At 42.9% G+C, this 14,973-nt stretch overlaps 1 protein-coding gene across 1 annotated transcript in view; it reads left to right on the forward strand.

Moving 5' to 3' along the window:
- Positions 1 to 3,639: 3,639 nt before the first annotated feature.
- The window catches only part of SIAH1 (siah E3 ubiquitin protein ligase 1), a 29,541-nt gene continuing 18,207 nt past the window's right edge, over positions 3,640 to 14,973 (forward strand). Inside the window, exon 1 of the mRNA XM_044256206.1 lies at positions 3,640 to 3,768. The gene's annotated coding sequence lies outside the window, so the exon portion shown is untranslated. The remainder of the gene's footprint in view (positions 3,769 to 14,973) is intronic.

Here is a 14,973-nt window from a genome sequence, read left to right on the forward strand (position 1 = left end):
CCGATGTGTCATCAGTATCTGCTGTATTCCTAAGTAGGAAAGAGGAAAGTCAAGTTGCTTGCTTTCACCAGAACACTAACGAGGGAGGGGTCAGGTACAGGACTAGCACTTTATGTCCCATTGGAGTAGATGGAATTGTCATTGATGTGATTTGAGGCTGATAGGAAGGCTACCTACCCTGAAATATTTTCCCCGTATGGCCTGAAAATATCCAGCCCTCATCCCAAAATATCATCACGTAGAGCACTATTGGGGTTGGCTTTACAGTTTAACAGACGCTTTTCTACAGATTAACCGTCCTGGAAGTAGAGCTGTCTTTCTATTCAGAAATGGATGCCTAATTACTTCACAACTAGGCTATTTTCCTTCAAATGTTTCACATTTATAGTAGTGATGTGCCTGCCCCAGTTAGCCTCCATTCATACCTCCAATAGGAATGAACTAATCAGATTGAACCCTTCCTAAATCTGGTTAAGATTAGTGGAGATGAAATTAATCAAATGAGATTAGTTTTGTATAAGCAGGAAGCAGGAGAAGGAAGAAGTAATTTTGACTCTGCTAGCTGAGAGCCAGCACCAAGGAAGACAAGTGTGAGAATTCCAGGGGCAGAAGTTGCTTCTGAGTGGCTGACGTAAAACCTTCGACACTTGGAGATTGGTATGTGGTGTCTCCAGGGAACACTTTGTCCTGGGAAGCCCTGCAGCTTAAAAGAATCCACCAGCTAATAAGGTGACTTCCCTCCTGTCAGCAGTGGGCCAGGTGAGACTCTGTTATTTTCAGATGGACAAATGCTGCTGGATAAGAGAAGGGACAGGGATGTGAGGGAGCCAAAAGTCTGATTCTGGCAAAGCAGGGTGTTTGGAACTTTGTCATATTGGCAGGTTTTCTTTGCTAATGCCTGTTGCACTGTTTGTAGAGGCCCAGAAGTTCTGGGGAGCAATAGTCCAGTGTTGCTCTTCTCCCTTAGAGCGAGAAAGTTGACTTTACAACCCAGTATAGGCCACATGACTATTCCCAATGCATCACCTATGAAAATGGAAAAGTTACCCCTGAAGTGGAGAGAAACTGAACTTTGTTGACCTTGTAACACCCCCAGCCACCAAAAATATGTGAGAGAAAACTGAAGTTTAAATAATGTAATTAAGAATATTGCAAAATTATATTTTGTGCAAGTACTGTTGGGTATTTATATGTTCATACCTGGTATGGGATTGTATAAACAGATAATGTTGACTGTCAATTATGGGCAATTCAAAGGATTTTTAAGGGTTATTTTGATTCACTTAAATTTTTCTTTATGGGTGGGTTTAGAACCTAACCCTGGAAAGATGTTGATTCCTCAGTTCTTTGCTTGTCTTCATATCCTATCCTCCCTAATTCCAACTGATTTCACTCCAGATCCAACTGTCTCTCCAAAACCCTCCTCAGGATGCTCTTTGCCTCTTTTGGTTCAGGCCTTCATTTCTTGCTTAATCAGAATTGTTCTCTCTGGTCAGCCTTTGCTCATTTTGGCCAATCTTCTTAGCCAAGCCTACCTCCCTATCACATTCAGTCTCGGACATTCTCTTTTGTGATTGTGACTTCATGTATGTTATACCACAGCTTGAAAAGCCTTTCCATTTTCCTCTGGACAACTCTTAGCCCTACGCCAAGGCACAGTTCCAACTTTATCCCCAGTGAATCCTTGCTTGGCCTCACCAGCCCCAGAAGTATTGTCCATTACATAATTTGGATACCTTGGCCCACAAAGCCCACCTCTGTCTGCACCTCTTCGACTTCATCATCGTCAGTACAACATTCCCATGCCTTGTGCTCCCTCAGACCCTTCCCTGTTCCCCCCAAGAGAAAAAACCTACAGCAGAGATTGGTTTTCAGTTCCTACAACTGGGCAGTTGTAGGAACTGAACTGGGCAGTTTCTTACCGTGCAAGGCTTTCCTCTGAAATGTTTTCCCTTTCATTCAAGTCTTAACCTGGTTAATTTCTTCTAAAACTTTGGTTCTTTCTCAGTCACCTACCTTCTATTATTTATCTGGCCAGTTATATACCTTCTTGGCATCGGGCACCTTTATCTTTTTACTTTTTACTTTTTTTTTCTCTTTTACTCTGAATACAGGACTAGTGTCTCCTATGCCTGGCATTGGAGAAAGGAATGAAAAACAGGTAGGTGAATGTCTCCCTGAGTGGGAAAGTTGCGTGCATGTCCAAGCGCAATGTATAACAGAACATATTAGAATCTCTAAGTAAATATTTACTGTTGAAGGAATGAATAACACCAAGTTATAACTGTACATAACTCACCCAAGTTCCTCTGACTTGGGCTTTGGGGACCACCTTGTTATTAGTATCTTAGTAGTATAGCTTGCAGCTAAGAACACATGTGGTCTTTTACTTTCCCAACCTCAAGAAACACTGAATTGTGCTAATGGTTGCGGAGAAAGACAGCAGCCACAATCAGCAAAATATTAGGCTGAGAAGTAGAGGTATTAACATACAACACTGCACAAATTTGTTGAGAAGCCAGAAATTAGCAGCTTGCATCAGTGCCTAAAATAACTTTGGGTCTTTGGCTTTGGAGCTCAAACTTTTGAGTGTGTTCTCAGTAGAGTGCTTACATAAAAACTTACTAGCCAAAAGACGTTCCTATTGGTGAATAGTTTTGAGATAATGGAAAGACTACTCCCTGGATGATTTCTAATATCTTATGTAAAAAATATCTTTCAAGTTTTAACAGAGAATAGTATTTTTACGGAGGCTTTTACATGGAAATCCAGTTTGTAAACGCCTCAGACACTGGCGTTTGCTCAGATACAGACGTTTCACCCATCAAAGAACTATGAATGATACTTTTATTTTTTATTAAAAAAGAAACGCAGAATCCCATGCGTGAGACTTCCAGACGAGTGAGGACACAGGGGGTAAAGGCGTGCTTTTCCTACTACCCACTTGTCAGCTAAAACAAGCCGTTGAAACTCGTCCCGCTTTCGCTGAAGAGCGGCTCAAACCTCAGGGAGGGGCTTGCACTTCTCATTTAGGGGTGGGGTCCCGGTCGGCGGCCGCCGCAGCCGGTTTCTTTCCCTTTGGGAAAGAGTGTAGTTGGGAAGGGCCGGTGGAGGCGCCGTGAAACCAGCAAACCAGACCTGATCGGCCGTAAATAGAAGGCGGGGGCACAGGACGACCCCCTTGGGCGGCGGAACAATGCCCCGCGGGGGGCGCGCGACCACAGTTCTCTGACGCGGCAGGAAGCGGCAGTTTCTCCCGGGCGGGGACGGTTGCGGGCAAGAACGTGACGTGCTCGCGTTTGTTGGGCGCAAGCCGTTAGTCGCAGCAACCGTAACCGAGGAGCCGAAGCCCCAACCGCCACCCCCGGACACCCGCACCGCGATGCCCGCGCGGGTCGCGGCCAACCGGGTGAGCGACTCTGCGCTTGCGCACCCGCGGGAAGCCCCGCCCCCTCCTGGCAGCCGGCGCGCGGGGCCGCGCCTCCTCATGGCGGCCGCCGCAGTGTGTGGTATTTAGCGGGGGCGCGCGGCGGGCTCGAGGACGCGCGAAACGACGGCGGCGGCGGCGGCGGCGGCCAGGGGGGAGCCGGGGCGGCCGTTGCGGGGCGCGCTCTCGAGCGGCGGCGGCGGCGGCGGCGGCCCAGGGTGTCCCGTCGGTGCCGGCACGGGCAGGAGGCGGTGGCGCTGCCCGCAGTGGCGGGGGTTGGCGGCGGCGACGGAGCGCGTTTGAGCCAGGACCGGGGTCCGAGGCGCGCTCTCCGCCTACAGGTAAGTGGGGCCCGGCCTGGAGGGAGGAGCCGGCCGCGAGGGGCTCTCCGGGAGGAGGACGCTCAGGACCGGTAATGGCGGCGGGCGGGAAGGGCGGCGGAGCCGGGTCGCGCCGCCCGGGTGGGGGCGCGGGCAGCCCCCGGCGCCGGGCGCCTTTGTCTCGGCCGGAGCTCGGCCGCCCGGCCGAGCGCCGCCCCCCGCCCCTCCCCTCCCCTGCTCAGCCCTGCCCGCCGTAGCGAGCCGGCTCGCCCCCGCCCCCGGCGCCCCGGGCCCGGCAGGCCGGCGGCGGGGGTCGGCCCGGCGCTGCCGGGCGAGGGCGGGGAAGGGCCTCCTGGCCGCCCGGCCCGGCCCCCGCGCGCCCGGGAGGCGGGCCCGGCCGAGTGAGGCGTTGGGCGCTCCCCGAGCCCGGGTGCCGGCCTTTGTTGTGAAGGGTCCCGGGGTGTGCGGCCAACATGGCGGAGGTCAGCTGAGTGCGGGCAGTGGCCGGCCCTTCGCTCCAGCCCCTCCCCGCGCTGCCCGGGGCCCGGGGCCCGGGCCGGGGCGACTTGGCCGTCCTTGGCCTCCTCTGCCTGCCCGCGACCCCGGGAGCGGCGGTCTCTGGTGGCGCTGCGTTCCTGCTCCCGCTCCCGGCCTGAACCTTCATTGTGCCGTGGGAAGAATCAGCCTCCTCCCTTGTTTATGTCGTTAGCGAGGAGATCGCGTGCACGGCTTGCCAGGGAAGCCCCAGCTTTTTATTGTAAACCTTGGTTTTCCTAGGCGTCATTTGTCAGGTAGTTTGGGGGCCTTTTCGAGTCTCTGAGATATAACTTAGGAATGTGGGTAACCTGGACCACAGTGCTGCGTAGGTTTTTCTTTCCCCATTCCTGGAAAGATTCAGAATTTGTTTGTTCTGACATCGAAAGAAGTCCCAGTTTGTGTGTTGGGAAAGATCACATTGTGTAGCCGATTTGTCAAAGTCACAGAAGCCGTGAGCTTGGATATATAGGGCAGCGATTCGACTGCCAGTTCTAGCAGTTGAATATTTACCATTTCCAGATAAGCGGCTGTCAAGGGTAAATTGTTAACTCTTTTAAGCAGTTGAATGTTGGGAGCCTGGACTCTGAAGTCCCTCCTGCCACACCGGTTTGTGACCTTGGGCAAGATGCTTAAACTCTCAGTGCTTCATTTTCCTTATCTGCAAAATGGGTGTAATCACAGTCCCTACCTCCTAGGATTGTTGGGAGAACTGATGAGATGATAATAGATGAAGGACTTGGAGCAGTGGCAGGCCCGTGTAAGTGCTTAATAAATGTTTGCTGCTAGGGCTGTTATTATTTAGAAACATGAGGAGTTTATCTTGGCATGATGGATACGTTGGAAGTTCATAGACCAGAATATGTGAAATCACATGGTACGTCGTTAGTGCTTAGGTTTTTCTTTTACTGCATTTTGTTAGTTGTACAGAATGAAAATAAGAGGTTTAGATGATAAACGAACAGGCACTTTTGAGATCATGGCATTTGGAAATTTATATAGTAAAGGATTTGAAGAGGTTTTGTTTGGTCTGGAATTTAAAAACCAAAGTGACTAAATGAAGTTTCCTTTTAGCACTTTTACGTTTATGGATCAGTTAGCTTCCAAGCACTTGGCGTTAACTAACCTGGAAAAGTTGAACCATGAATCCCTTTGAGTGTTAGGGGTCTGTGGTGTTACCACCTCTTTTGGACATAAGGATAGAGCAAAGTGTAGTGTGATAAATGTAATGGTCTGGTAATTTTATCAGGGAGATACTGGCTCAAATTGTGGAGGAGAGGGTATTGATTTGAGGAGAAGTTGATGACAAGTAGACTTTAAGACTTAAAGTGGATTATACAAATTGTGTAATTTTTCATTCTGGAAATTACAGAAACTTGTGATCTGAAATGGTTAGTTGCAGCCTTAAAGTTTGCTTTGCCAAAATCTTTCCTTAGGTATAGAATTGGTTCAGATGCCCCCTGTTGGCATCTTTCCAGCATAATTTAGTAACACTTATTAATATTTTAAACTGAATTATGGTATAATTAATAGATACGGAGCTTTTCATGGTAAGTATTCCACAGACTACAAATTCAGAAATTTAATTCACTTTAGCCTAATATCTGTTCTTTCTGAGCTTTGCAAAGTTCTTATAAAATTGATGTAGAGCAGTATTCTTTAATATCTGTAATTTAAAGACTATTATAATTAGGCTTAAACTAATTGGAGTCATAAAGAAGATATCTAGCTATGACAGCAATGACATAATGTGAAGACTAGGACTTCATTTTCTGTATATACAGTGTTTTGAAAACAAGTCTTACATAATGAGAGCAATAGTAAGTTTAGTAACACTGCCAAGTGACCCCTTAAATTGTGTTTCAAAGCTGTTGATTTATTCAGTCTCCAAAGATTGTAGGTTTTTCTTTATTTGCTTAAAGAGATGTTACAGCCTTTTGGCTGTAATTGTGGAATTTCCATACACACTGTGTAAATGTTTAAATTCTGAATACTTTTGGTATACACCCTCCCTACAAACAAAACCAATACATGAAAACCTCAGACTTCCCAACTCTCCCTGACTCCCTTCCTCCAAGAAGCAACTGGGGATAACTTTCCACTTTTATAATAGTAAGATCCTTAATCATTTCTTTTAAATAGTGTTTTTTTCTAAAGCACTCAAAATTACTTGGTTTTTTTTCCATGGCTATAATTATTAGAGTATCTAATGCATAAGGGCAAGAATTGTGTTTTGTATTCCTATATCCTCAGTGCCTAACACTCAGTACATACTTGTTTCCTGACCTACTAGGTGTCTGTTAAGGTTTAAGTTGGGGTTTGTTAGTTTTATTGCTGAGTTTCAAGAGTTCTTTGTATATTTTGGATAAGAGTCCTTTATCAGATAAGTCTGTGGTTTGTCTTCTCATTCTCTTGACAGTGTCTTTTCCTTCAGGTATTTCCCACTTTTATATACCAAGGTATTAAAGAGTCACATGTGAAAAACTAAAACCTTTATTATTTCCAAATGTCCAAGGCTCTTAGACCCTATTTTCAGTTGGTCATCGGGTCCTGATATTGTTGCCATCTGGTTGTCTCAAATCTTGTATTGCTTCTCTCTCAGTCATTTTCATATTTACATTCAAGTCTTCTGCCTTCTAAGTGGTCTGTCTATTTTGGTCTCTGCCTCCTCCCTTCAGTTCTTCCTATTGTAGTTGAATTTACTTACTGTTTTATTTACTTACTGTTGAGTGTAGTTGAAGGGAGCTTCCTAATGTAGGCAATTTACAAGAACTTCAGTATGAAGTACAGAGTTCCTTGATGTGGAGAGTAAGTACACAGGCATTTTCAGTTATGTACTTGCAAGTGCCTCTGTGCACCATTTTCTTTTTTTCAGTTTAGCTCTATAATCTCAGCCTAGACATCATTTAGCTGAGACACTGTCCCTGGACTTCCCATCTTGAATTGGGTGTCATCTCTGTATTCCTATAGCACACTGGACCCCACTCTTAACAGGTATCCCTCTGAACTGTATTTTTTCTGTACTGCTTTGCCCCCCCTTACTAGGGAGGCAATCTCTGTGACTGCGGTCTTTATGAGGACTTTGTCTTAATCACCCTTGTTGGTCTAGAGTTTAGCATTTTTTCTGGTATGTACTTGGTGCTCAGTAAGTGTTTATTGAATGACTGACAAACTAATAACCCTCACACTATCCTTAAAATGTGGTTCTCCAGCCTTATCCTCCAACGTTTTTTCTTGTCCTGCCTAGTCAAGCTGGCTTTTTTGTTTCTTGAATAGTCTCTGTATCTAATCTGCCTTTGCTCATGATTGTACTTCAGTCTCTCAAATATCTATTGTGCTACTTTGGGCAGATTATTTAAACTCTCCAAGCCTTAGTTTTCATTAGTTCGTGAGGCTGCAGCTGGCCCCACTCCCCATATTCTTTTTTTTTTTTTTTTTTTTAAGATTTTATGTATTTATTTGACAGAGAGAAATCACAAGTAGTTGGAGAGGCAGGCAGAGAGAGAGAGGGGAAGCAGGCTCCCTGCTGAGCGGAGAGCCCGATGAAGGACTCAGTCCCAGGACTCTGAGATCATGATCTGAGCTGAAGGCAGCGGCTTAACCCACTGAGCCACCCAGGCGCCCCCCCCCCCCCCCATTCCCCATATTCTAATGCTAGAGTAGCAGTATTGTTCAGGGGTGAAGGGGACAGAACTCTGAAGAATTAGACCTGAAGGTGTCTCTTTGCTTTGTCACTTACTATTTATTATGTTTGTGGAACACTGTTTGTATTTTAAAAGCACATTTTCCTATCCATAGAAAGTGCTTAAATAATTAAAAAAAAGTTAAGTTTCTTAATTTCTGTAAATATTACCATTTGCATTCTAGTGAGGGAAATAAACAGTTAGCAATTGTGATATATACAGATCTTCCTCCACTTACTGTGGGGTTGTGTTTCTTTGTAAATCCTTGTAAATTGAAAATATCGTAGTTTGAAAATGCATTAGTACAGCTAATCTACTCAACATCATAGCTTAACCTAGCCTACCTTAAACATGCTAGAAACACATTAGCCAGCCTACAGTTGGGCAAAATCATCTAACACAAAGCCAATTTTATAATAATTGTTGACTATTTCACACAGTTTCTTGAATACTGTACTGAAAGTGAAAAACAGTGATTATTAGTGTATTGGTTGTTTTCTCTCTGAATTGCCTGGCTGACTGGGAGTTGTGGCTTGCTGCCGCTGCTCAGCATCGGGAGAGAGTATCATACATTGATGGCCTGGGAAAAGATTGAGAATGCCGAATTCACAATTCAGAATTCAAAGTAAAGCATATCGCTTTTGCACCGTCATAAAGGGAAAAATCACAAGTGAAGCCATTGTAAGTTGGGAACCATCTGTGCTATAAAGGAGTTAAAAGTGCTGAAGTAAGGAATAATGGAGGTGGGGTGGAGACCTGTCAGAAGGGCTGTCTTTTAAGCTATGATAAAAGGATAAAGAGCTAGCCCTTTGAAGGAGTGAAGGGAGAACCTTTCAGAGTGAATGAGAAGCAGAGGTGAAGGCCCTGAGGCTTGAATGAGCATTTACTTACTGTTCTAAAAGTTGAGGGAAGAGTGTGTTGTTTGGAATAAATGGGTGATGGGGAGAGATAGCCAGGGATCAGATCCTGAAGTCAATGTAAGAAATGTAAATTTTATTTTAAGGGTACTGAGAAGCCATCAGAAGGTATTAATTAAAGGAGTAGTATAATTCACTTTTAACTTTTAAGATAGCTTTAGCTTTTGTTTGGAGAATTGATTGGTCAGAAGACCATTTCTTTGATTAGGCAGTAGTGGATTATGACCTGGATTAAGGGGGTGGCAGTGAAGATGAAGAAAAGTGGATGGGTTTAAGATATATTTTGGAGATAGAATTAACAGGACTTGTTGGTAGATTAGATGTGAGAGGTGAGGGAAGGAAGGAATTAGGTGGTTTTTGGCTTGAGCAGCTGTGTGGAGTATAGTGCTGTTTACCAAGGTGGGAAAGACTGAAGGAGGGAATAGGGACAGAAGGATAGCAGTAAAATGGAAAGTTCTGGTATGTTGGATTTGAGATATCTGTGGGACATCCAGAATGAGATAGTGAGGTAGGATGTGGTCTCCCAGACGGGGGATGTGGTCTCCCAGAAGCCAGATGGACAATACTAGAGCATGTTTGGTTATTAGAGGGATGGTCTGGTAGAAAAAGGGAGGGATTTATGTAAGAAAGAGGGATAATATAATAGAAGGGTTGTGAAGTGTGAGTAGGTGAGAGGAGAGCCGTGAGTGCGGGTGCCTTCTTCACTCTGAAGGGAGGGAAGGAGGTGGTAAATCTGCATTTGATGGCTTCCGTGGTATTTTCTAAAGGAAGTATGGGTGAAGCCACCAGTTGAAAGTATTTATAGTTAGTGAATACTAGACTGTGGTTGGTTAAAGATGTAATAGACACATTAAGAAACTGAGCAGAGGAGGGGGAGAGGTGTTGTGATGTATTAGCCAATGAGGAAGCCTGATACCGTTCCAGGAGATTTTGGAGACTATCTAGAGCAATAGTATTTTTGTTTCTAAATGTAAATTTTTTTGTTGAAGTATAGCATAAATAGAAAAAAATGCTCAAAGGTAAACATACAGCCTGATAAATTTTCAAGAGAACACACCATTGTGACCAGTTTCTATGTGTCCCAATTACTTTTAGTTTTTTGCTTTGTTTTAGTAAATCTTCAGGCACTCTAAGCTGAATTATTATTAGATAAAATTGTCTGTTTTGGTTCAGTTTATTCTCCTAAGCTTGAGCCAAAGCGACCAGGATGGTAACTGACAAAGACCTCTCATTAGGTATGAGATTGCCCAGTCGTGTTGAACTTACTTGGGGTTTTTGTTTGTTTTTAAGATTTTATTTATTTATTTGAGAGACCAGGGAGAAAGATCACAAGCAGGGGGAGGGGCGGAGGGAGAGGGAGATAGGTAGACTCCCCATTGAGCACCTAGCTGGACCAAGGGAGAGCTCCAACCCAGGACCCTGAGGTCAAGACCTGAGCCGAGGTCGGACTCAGACTCTTAACTGACTGAGCCACCTAGGCACCCCCTGATTGTTTTTAATAGCAGAGGGTGTGGGGAGCACATGGGAGGAGAACGAGAAAGTTTGAGGGAAAAGCTTTGGACATATAATCTTTATTTTTAAAAAAGTAGATATTGCCAGAGAGAAGTATTTTCTTAAAAGTTAGAAGAATTTTAATGGCAGTCATGAATTTTATAGGAAGTGTTACACTGTCCTGATATTTATTATTGTCATTCTGACAGACTTGGCTGCAGTAAAATTTAGTGTAGGGGTGCCTGGGTGGCTCAGTCTGTAAAGCAGAGGTTAAGCATCTGCCTTCTGCTCAGGTCATGATCCCAGGATCCTGGGTTTGAGTCCCATGCCAGGGTCTCTGCTCAGTGGGAGCCTGCTTCTCCCTCTCTCTGCCACTCCTGCTTGTACTTTCTCAATAAATAAATAAAATCTTAAAAAAAATAAAATAAATTTAGTGTATACTAGCTTCTTTCAAAGACTCTACCTTGGAAAGATTACTTCAATAGTTGATTTAAGTAAATGGAATAATCTAACTTCTCAAAACTTGCTATTTTATTTTCTCCTTTGTGTTTTACTTTCTGCCCCTTTGAGTTTGGTTAAAATTCAGGCGTGTGTGTGTGTGTGTGTGTGTGTATGTGTGTATGTGAATGTGTATGTGAAAAACCCTGATTTAGCTTTGTTAGGGACATCTTCAGTTGTCTTAAAACAGATAGTTGTGAATTGATCTTGGTAGACTGTATTCTTTTGATTTTGTTTGGCAAGGTGATCTGAAAAGTTTTATTTTGTCTTACAGTTAACTTTGAAAATGCTAAATTTATGATTTTTTAAAGTACAAACTAAAATATGTATATGAGATATATGGATATTTTTACATAAATGGGTGGGTTCAAATTTTTTCCCCTATTAGTACCCATATATTTGAGGCATTTTAAGGAAAAAAAAATCTGAGAGAAAAAGCATCAAGGCAGGTAGAGAAAATCAGCTCTTGATTTCTCAGTGTTTCAATTTTTGTATGAAGTCTCCAGCAGCTCATTAGCAGGAGAGTATGGTGACAAAAATACGTACTGAAATCTAATCCTTTCTTATTACCAAAATAATATGTATGTTTTATGGAACATTTGAGGAATGCATACAGAAATGCAACCTTATTTTCCCCATGATTGTTCATAATCTGATGATTGGAGAGTAACCATTGTAGACATTTTGGCATAGTTTCTAGTCTGTGTGTATGTGTGTTACTTTTTTTTAAAGTCAGCCATAGATATTTTAATTTCTTTGATCTGATATAAATCCTTGTAAGTATTTGCCTGTTAAATGATTACCACTTGCCACTAACTACGTATTTGAACTGTGTAATTCCTTTTTTTTTTTAAAGATTCTGTTTTTTGAGAGTGCGAGCAAGAAAAACACAAGTAGTGGGAGAGAGGGAGAGAAGCAGGCTCCTTGCTAGGCAGGGAACCTGATGTGGAGCTCAATCCCAGGATCTTGGGATCATGACAGGAGGTGAAGGCAGATGCTTAACTGACTGAGCTACCCAGGAGCCCCTGAACTGTGTAATTCTAAATGATGACGTTTGTGCTTATAGTCTGTATCCTGCAGTTTTGATACGTTGTGTGCCTATAGTTCAGTGGTCCCATCTCTGATCTCTGTGGTTTTTGGTTCCAAATTTGAGTTGCCTCTCTCCTTCTCTGATCCCTTGCTTTAAGTCTTTAAAAACTGTATTCAGCAGTTTGTATGCCTTTACAGTTTCTTTTCTGTCATTATACAGTACATACAAACATACAACAGCCATATCATCGTGTGTATTTACTTAACAGTTTTTTTCTTTTAACGTAAGTAGGGTTATGATATCATGTGGTTTTATTTTTTAACCCACTCATTTAAAAAGGTCGATTCTTATATTAGTATATATGAGCCCATCTTATTTTTAAATAAAGACAGAATAGTGTTCTGTTGTATGGACCATATATTTTAGTCACTCTCTTAAGATAGGACTTGAATTTTCAGTTTATTTGCTGTGATAAACAGGATTGCTGTATGCATCCGGATACATAAACCTTTGCCAACTGTAAGTTAGAAGCGGGACTTGGAAGAAATTGCTGGGTCATAGAGTGTACACACTTTAAAATTTGAAACAAACTGCCAAATCTTAGAAGCTTCTATAGTGGACATTTCCAGCAGTGTAGGAAAGTCTCTTTCCCCACATCTTTGCCAGTACTTCGAATCCAATCTTTGAAAACAAAATTCTGTCCTTTCTTTCTTTCTTTTTTTAAGGAGCTTATTTATTTATTTAACAGAGAGAGATCACAAGCAGGCAGAGAGGCAGGCAGAGAGGAGGAAGCAGGCTCCCTGCTGAGCAGAGAGCCCGAAGCGGGACTCGATCCCAGGACTCTGAGATCATGACCTGAGCCAAAGGCAGCGGCTTAACCCACTGAGCCACCCAGGCATCCCATTTTCTGTCCTTTCTTAAGCAATACATGCAGTTTGTGATTTCTTATACCAAGTGTTTAAACTGCCTTTTCCTTTTTCTCTAGAGTTTTACATGCACATTTAATTCAAAATAAAATACTCTATTACGTTGGTGTTTTTGAAGAAAAACTCCAGCCTCTAGTCCTCTCCAGGTGTCCTTTGCCAGCAGCAACTGTTTTTACTGAGTTGATTATTTTTGTATTTACCGTCTTTGTCTCTAACATGCTTTTATTATTAAATACAGATTTCAATTTTAGGCCTTATCTGTTGAATTCCTTTTGTGGATTTAACTTGTCTTTCTGTCTTCATCACATATACTAACTTTCCCATTTATATACTTTCTTAATTTCGTAACATCATGATTTTGTATTTGCATTATTATAATTGTAAAAGTTATTCACAATTTGAGCCATATAGTAAGCTGTTGTTACTTTTTTCCTTGTACTGTTTAATTGGAATTTGTATAATTTTCCTTGACATTAATGCTTGTCTTACTTTGTATTCCCTGTGCTTACCGCTAACTCCACCCCACATTCCTTAACACTTCTCTGCGTGTTCACTGTGCTTTGATCCTTCATGTCGCCTTCTGCCACTAGTGTAAAATTGTCATTGTCAGTGTTCCTTTTACCTTTCTTGTGGGTTAACTCTTACTTAATTGTAGCCCATGTTGCCCTTTTTCTTGGTTTGTTCCTTTATGTTTGAAGGGTTTGCCTTCCAGGAGCTTCCTGAAACATATCCAGGGGAAGTAGTGTTTTGAGACTTTGCATCATTATTCTGCCCTCAATATTTTTAGGTAATTTCGATTGTACTTAGAATTCTAGAATAGTAATCTTTCTCTTTGAGGATTTTAAAAAGCATCACTCTGTTTTACCTAGCTTTGGATGTTATTGCTCTAAAGTTCTTTTGCTTTCTGATTTATTTGTTCACCCAACAAATAATTTATTGAGCCTGTGTGTGTGCTAGGCATTTTTAAGTATTTGGGATACATCATTGAACCTGACAAAAATTCCTGCCTTCCAGGTTGAGGAGGAGGAGTGCTGCTACAACAGCAAGCATAATAATTAAATTGTGTAGCCTGATAGAAGGTAATACATTCTGTGGGAAAAAAATAGAGCAGAAATGGGGGAGGAGAAGGGAAGACAGAGTGGGTAGTGGAATGAATAAGGATTAGCAGTGCATGATGGTGGCATCAGTGGGCAAAGTGCTGGTCACTGTTTTAAATAGAGGGAGCAGGGTGGTCATCATGGAAAAGGTAGCATACATGCAAAGATTAGAAAAAGGTGAGAGAATTAGTTATCAGGACATTCAGGAGGAAAGTATGTTAAAGCAGAGGTCCAAAGGAACATCTTAGTCTTAGGGAACCAGGAGGCTAGTGCAGTGAGTGAGAGGGAAAGAAGTGGGAGCTGAAGTCAGAGAGTAATTATTTTGTGTAGGGCCATATAGGTTGTTCAAGATTGTATCTGTTACTTGGATATGGGTTGCCTAGGAAGGGTATTGAGCAGAGGAGTGACATGACCTGATATAAATTTTAACTGGATTTTTTGACTGCTGTGCTCAGAACATTCTGGAGTAGGGGTTGGGAGACAAGGATGGAAGTGGAGTGGAGGGGGTGCTGTTTAGAAGCTGTTGTAATAATGTTGTTGAGAGATAATGGTGGCTTGAACTATGTTAATTGTATTCAGAGAGGTGGTGTGAGCGGCGGCTGGATTCTAGATATATGTTTAAAGGTGATAGAGTAAGATTTCCTGGTGGTTTTAGTTATGAAAAAAGAAGGATGAAAAAAAGAAGGATGACTTCTAAGGCTTTTGAACTGAGTAGCTGGAGGGATGGAGTGGCCATCAAGAGAGGGGAAGGTGGTGGGGTTGAGTAGTCTGGGAGAAGACAAGGAGTTCAGCTTTGTTCAGCAGCTCTCCTCTACCCCCAACCCCATCCCTGCACCTCCGGGATACCTAGGAATTTGGATGTACAAATCTTGGGTTTAAGAGAAATCTGGAGGGGTTTTTTTTTGGTTTGTTTTTTTAATTTGGGCTGGAGATGTTGGTGGAATTTAAAAACTAAGACTGAATGAGATCAACGGAGTGAGGACCATGGACAACTCCCAGTGTCAAGAGGTTGGGGAGAAGAGCAGCTATCCATAAAGGAAACTGAGGAGT

Source organism: Neovison vison, chromosome 7 (genome assembly GCF_020171115.1).
Source record: "Neovison vison isolate M4711 chromosome 7, ASM_NN_V1, whole genome shotgun sequence".
In the NCBI taxonomy this organism is placed as follows: Eukaryota; Metazoa; Chordata; class Mammalia; order Carnivora; family Mustelidae; genus Neogale; species Neogale vison.